The sequence below is a fragment of the Nilaparvata lugens genome, chromosome 1, assembly GCF_014356525.2.
Source record: "Nilaparvata lugens isolate BPH chromosome 1, ASM1435652v1, whole genome shotgun sequence".
Classification (NCBI taxonomy): domain Eukaryota; kingdom Metazoa; phylum Arthropoda; class Insecta; order Hemiptera; family Delphacidae; genus Nilaparvata; species Nilaparvata lugens.
The window spans coordinates 81,150,173-81,156,802 of record NC_052504.1 but is presented as its reverse complement, the minus strand read 5'-3'; positions in this window follow the sequence as shown (position 1 = coordinate 81,156,802).

Sequence of the window (6,630 nt, the reverse complement as noted above, 5' to 3'; positions counted from 1 at the left end):
GGAAATTATTGCCTGGACGGACTGTTTGCACCAACCCTCCACAGTGTCCGAGCATCAACAACGCAATAAAGCTGTTGTGGGTTGAGATTGTTGGCTATCGGTTGACAATATATTCCGTGTTAGTGCAAATACGCCATTTGTACGGCAAATGAAGGTTGGGCAGAGTAGGGTAGCAGCAGTGTTGCAATAAAGTCAGTCAGATTCAATTTATATTGACAGGATTGGTTGAATGAGAGGTGTCTATGTTATTTGTAAGGATGCTGACTAGAAGTCGATACCTCTCTTCTTGGTCTCTGTGCTATTCGTGGCACACTGTACAATGGAGGATTCACTTCAACTGTCAGGATTGATTGAATGGGAAGCTTATGGTGTTACATACGAGGAATGGTGACAGTTGGAAGTGAGTCTCACTGGAGAAGGAATACGGTGCATTTCATCTGTTGCTGTCCGTTCCATCCTGTCACTGCTTCCTGCGGTGACAGTCATAAGAGTGTCACTTTTTTCATTCCTTTTTTCTTGCCTTCTTCCACCTCTTGCATACATAATGCGCTGCAAATATAACCCCTTTCCTCGTCTCACTCCACTGCCACCAACTTGAGTTTGCTTAAAGGTGTTCTCACTAATTAAATGAAATGAAAAATGTCTACCATGTTTTTTTCACTCCTTCATTTATACACTTTTCTTGGTTGTTGAAACATTACCAGTGTCACTTTAGCAATACCGAGTCATGCCTACTATATTTCAAGTATGGGTTTATGTCAATACCAAAGTATATGGCTCATTTTCTTTAGTTGAGTAATTACTTTACTTAAACTGAAAGGAATTAACTTACAAACAGTTACAGTATCGTGTGACAATTTGTTGTTGGGAAAACTAAACTAGAAAAAAAACCTGGACCTACAATAACTTTTTCTTCCATATCGACGTATGAATTTCGAGATTCCATCTCTAAATTTACTACTGTTTGCAAGGCCATTTCTTTTAGATACATTTGTTCAAGGTGTACTCGCTTACAATTTTTGCTCATTTTTTACTCTCTTTTTTCCTACCTTCTTCTACAATACTTTCCCTTTCCTTCCCTCTTCTCCCTTATTCCTTACTATTATATACCTCTACCTCTATTACATGGGAAACCATAGTTGGGTTAGTATTTTTTCTCCTTTCTTTCTTTTCAGCACACCCCACCATGAAGCCTGTTTTTGTATTTTATTAGAATTTTATTTTTGATTGTGATTTGTTGTATTTTGATTTATTTTATGAATATTGTGTTGAATTGAATAAAATTATTGATTGATTGAAATAAGGCATTTCTACTCCCGATATTTGCAATTTTGTATTTACTACTAATGTGTGCTTCATGAATCAAGTATTTAATCTTTGTTTTTTTTGTTACAGGTGAGTATAGCACTCTGATTACAGTGAGTACGATTTCATACATTATCATTACATTAACAAAATAAAAATTCAATTTAGTAAGTGAAAATTACAGTTATAGCATAGCTGCGCCATTCCCTCATGTCAAGACAGAGAAATTCTGCCAAAATTCAATTTCTTTTTCTTGCTGAGGATGTAATCCTATATTATAACTGATGTTAGTGATTCGATGTGTGATTTGAGAAGGAGATGGATATAGCCTATTAATGGCTGTCATGAGAAAAAGCTTAACTGAACCATCTATAATGATGATGTGATTACACATGAATCCACTTATTATTACAAAATCATCTACGAATAGTAAGTATATATACAGAGTGATAAAAAGTTATGTATTCTTCAAGACACTGAAAGACTTAGTGCCGGTTGCACAAAATCCGTTTAAATTTTAATTCCACGAGAACAAATCAAAGAAGCCGTCTTTTTAAAATGGTGGTCTTTTCTGATTGGTTCACGTGAAATTAATCAGGATTAAAATTTAACAGGCTTTTGTGCAACAGGGGCTTAGCCTATGATACTTTCGAGGGCTATGTGACTTTTTGATTATCTAATATAATTATAGTAATATAGTACATTATGTTATGTATATTATAAGCAGCTCATGCTATCCATCATTAGAAACGTCTGTGGAAACACTGCTCTAATTCGCATTCATTCTTGGATTGAACTTGATTGTCTTCAATTATTCACACCAGTTAATTGATTTATAATCCCTTTGAAAATCTAGAGAATCAGCTGCCACTGGCGATTTCAGCTATGTGCTAGTTGCTAGCATAATGGTAAGCCAGTAGTTTGCACTTAGCACTAGCTGAAGCCAGCTAGAGACTCGCTTAATTTTACATCAGCGGGTCTGCTGATAATAGATTCAAATTATTAATGCCTGCAACTTGCAGCCCTTTTGCGCTTCTGGTCCTCCTCCCTCCTCCACCTCCGCCACCTACTCCTCCCTCCTCATCATCCTCCTCCCTCATGGCCGATGGCGACTGTGAATGATGCTATTGCCGAATAGCTGCGACGTGCGATTAATTATTAGAAGGCTGTGGCTGCTGGCTCACCTGGTCTCCCTTTTTCCCGCCACCGCCGCCTCACGTGTCTTTTGTCGTCTGCTAACCCGGTCTTATTGTCAAGCACCTGCACAAATGGGGCCCAATTAGAATTGCTATTTGTTGCCCAACGAATTGACGTTTCTCTAGAGTGTGTGGTCCTATTGTCGGATGTTATCTTGTTATTTGATGGTAATGTAGTATGTGTTATGATAACTTATTAAGGAGATAGTTTTCAAATTACTCTTCGTTACTTGATAATTATTTAGTTTGTAGACAAGCTATAATAATTTATTAATGAGTGGGTTTCCAAATTACTCTTAGCTACTTGATAATTATGCAGTTTGTAGTATATTTTATGATGATTTTTCAGTGAATGAGTCTCCAAATTACTCTTTGTTACATTACTGTCATGTATGGTATATGTTTAACAGTCTATTAGGGATAATCTTATTGGATCTCAATCTGTTTGATAAGATAACTTAAGGAGTACTGTAACATCCAATTAGAACATTTTAACCTTAGGAATGAATGGTCGACTTGAATTTTGCTGCTTGAAAAGTACGAGGTGCTCGTAAATAGTATCAAAGGTACATCTGTGTCTTTATACGAGGTATCATAAACCTTTACGATCCCTAGTCATATCTGAAAAATACGAGGTGCGCATAAAAGTATCAAAGGTGCATGTATGTCATATGTTAATTCAGAATGAAGAACTTAATCCCGACTTTTGCTGTATTTGGAGCTGGTGTTTGACCTTGCAGTCATTTGAATTCGGTTCTGATCATATCATGATGATTTATTGTAGACTTTGAAAAGTAAGAGTTTCGAAGTAATTGCTAGTTGGTTATTCAATCTTCGTACAACATTACGAACAACAGCATTATGCCAACAATAATATGGATACAGAAAGATGGATATGATGGAAAAAGATCAATGAGGCGAATATTACGATAAACATCATTCAGGTAACTTCCGTATTATCGGATGGACACGTTAAGCTTTCGGTCCCGGCTGAAGTATAACAGTCGTAAGTCCCATGATATACTCAGGCGAGGTGAAACTTCCGTCAGGGACTCCCCACCATAAAGCCATACGAATATTACTGTATATGATATCATTCAAAGGAGTTTGCAGAAGATCGTGGTGGAATCATAAAGGTGCGTACAGACTTACGCTCCGCTCCGCAATCGAACGTCACTCGAGCAGATCGATTGATGATCGCAGATGGAGCACGAGTGGAACGCGAGAAGACCGTGTAACAGAGCTCGAGCTTGGCAAGCTCCAAGGGCGAACTAACCAATATTTGTGCATGTACGGTTAACATTTTTGTTGGATCAGTTACTAAAATTACGATCTTTATGTTAGCATATACAATTTTCAAAATTAATGATTAATTATTAAATATTTAAAATTAATCATGTAATTATAAAAACAATTTAATAATAGGTACCAGCATATTAGAATTCAGAAGAAAGAAGCCGAACACTCAACCACGCCTTACAAAACATTGACAGACATAACCTTTTTTGTAATAAAACATCAACATAGATGCAACAAATATAATAATCATCATCAATTTATTATATAAACATAATGTATTAATTTCGGGGCACCGAGCTTCGCTCGTTATTTATTATTTATCGACAGACGACGAAATTATTATCTGTTTTTCCAAGGATGAATAATTATTATCCTTTTCATGTCCTTCAGCGAGTTTTCCCAGGGATGAGACCTAGTGCAATCGAATTTTTATATCATAAACCTACTATGATCCAAATTTCGTGAAAATCGTTTAAAGCCATTTTTGAGATCCGTTGAACATAAATAACCAGATATAATATTGTTCGCTTAATATAATAGGATTATGATACCCAGAAATCTCCTGGTCAGAATATTTTATCTCGTTTTGTCACCCGATCAGCTTGATTGAACGTTTCACATTGTTAGGATAGGTTGTAGCGAAGTCAACAATACGACAAGCATGCGATCATCCTTCGATCCTATTTCGAACTTCTATCAATCCCTTGCGTACATTTATGATCGGAGCGAGTGCGGAGCGTGTTCGAGGTGCGTATATCCGTATGCACCTTAACGTTCACTGATTTAACTTTGCTCGTTAAATTAAAATATTATAAGCTTTGTGATTGAATAAGAATAGGTTCAATTTCTTGTACGGTAAGTCAATTCTACTCGCCTATTTTGAGATCGAAGTATCTCAAATTTCATTGACAAAGATGTCACGTATTTGACAGGTCCATCCCTGCACTAATTGAACCTCGCGATTGATGGAGCAAGGCTTGTTTTGGAAAAGAAATGTTGGAACAATCAGCACAGTGGAGGAGTCTATTAAACATGGAAACCTTTTGAAAGTGGTTGCGCGCCAAGTTGCAAGTATAACCTACAAATTCGAGTGGAACGCCGTGGATAAAGTAGAATTAATGATTGGCGGTGTCACCAGGCCATAATAAATCATCGCTGCGCTTGATCGATGGCATTCAACAAACACAACCAGTCTCCACTGCACAAACATTTCCAACTCTTATTTTCGTGATCCGCTAACAGGCCCATTGGAAGTTTACAATAAATGGGATTCCTATATCTACGAAGGAGAGAGTTTTCTCCTGTTCATTTCAAGTAATGTCCGTTAGTGAGATTCAATTCAAACTGTCAGCATTGTTTGAATGGGAAGTATTGATGTTACTAATGAGGAATGCTGACAGTGAATGTCATTATAGTGAGGTCCACGTTATAATGGCAGTGTACGATTGACAATACTGTTGCTGTCCTCTTCTATCATACAACAAAACAGATAGCGCTATCTCTCTCTCGCTTTGCAATGTTGTCAGTTTTCCAGACTATTTTATTGTTAATTTTGACAGTGACTGGACAAACGTAAACAAACAATTCTCAACCGCCATTTTCTTCTTCATTCTATCAAAATATTTGAGTACACAAGTCGTATAATTGATTTAAAATGTATTTTTGAAACAATGAAATAATTTTAGACATTACCTTATGAGAAACTGAAATACCTGAAATGACATTTTAAAAGTTGATAACTAACCAACCTAGACTTCATTCATGCTTCAGTTAGCCTACACATATAGGTTAGACCTACTCGTACCGGTTATAAATACAATCTGAAACTCAGATTGTTGTATCACAGCTTTTTAAATTAGCCGCCATTTCAAGTTTGTATAAAATCTGATCTCAGTTATAAATAATATTGAATTGAAAGGTTATTTCAGAAATATTTTCATTGAAATTAATTATTTTAAATAGTTTTTCTATTTTTCTATTATTTTTGAAAGAAATAACTTAATTAGCCGCCATTTCAAGTTTGTATAAAATCTGATCTCAGTTATAAAAGCAAATTTTCGAATCAAGTTATGAAAAAATATATTTTATTAATTAATTTGACATTAAATTGATTATTTTATCAAGGAAAAATGATAATTATTATTAGATCAAATTTAATGGGATGAATTGAGTAACAGCTGTGTTTACTCTGTGGAAAAATGAAAATGAAATAAAAAAATTCTTTATTAGGCGGAGTTAGGACTTTTAAGTCCTCTCTACCACTCAACCTCAACATAACAAATGCAATTGAAAAAAAATACAGTGTAACTTAATATATAAATAGAAATACATTAAATAATATAGATACAAAATAGAAACATAGTTGGAACAAAACAGTCAATCTGCATTTAGACTAAAAAAAAAAAAATCAATGATATAATTCAAGAAACAATAGTAAAAAAAAGGAATTATTAATAGAATCATTCATACAACATTCACACAGCCCACTAGACCAGTTCCAAGCGCCAACCACACGCTACCCCCGCAGACCCGCCAACAAAATCCGCTTGACCTCCACCCCACAGCGAGCACGCCCATCAATGGCCGGACAGAAGCAGGAAGATTATTCCACAGCCTACAACCAGTGACAGTGAAAGATCTCTCAAAAGTCGTCGTTCTATGAATGGGAAAAGCTAGCAGCAAGTTGCCATGCCTTGTTGCACGTTCACCGATCTCAGACAGGAATCTGAAGCTCTCAGACAGATAAGATGGAGACTTGGTTTTGATTATTGAGTGAAGCAGAGTCAATATGTGCAAAGTACGAAGATCATTCAATTTTAGGAGAGATAGT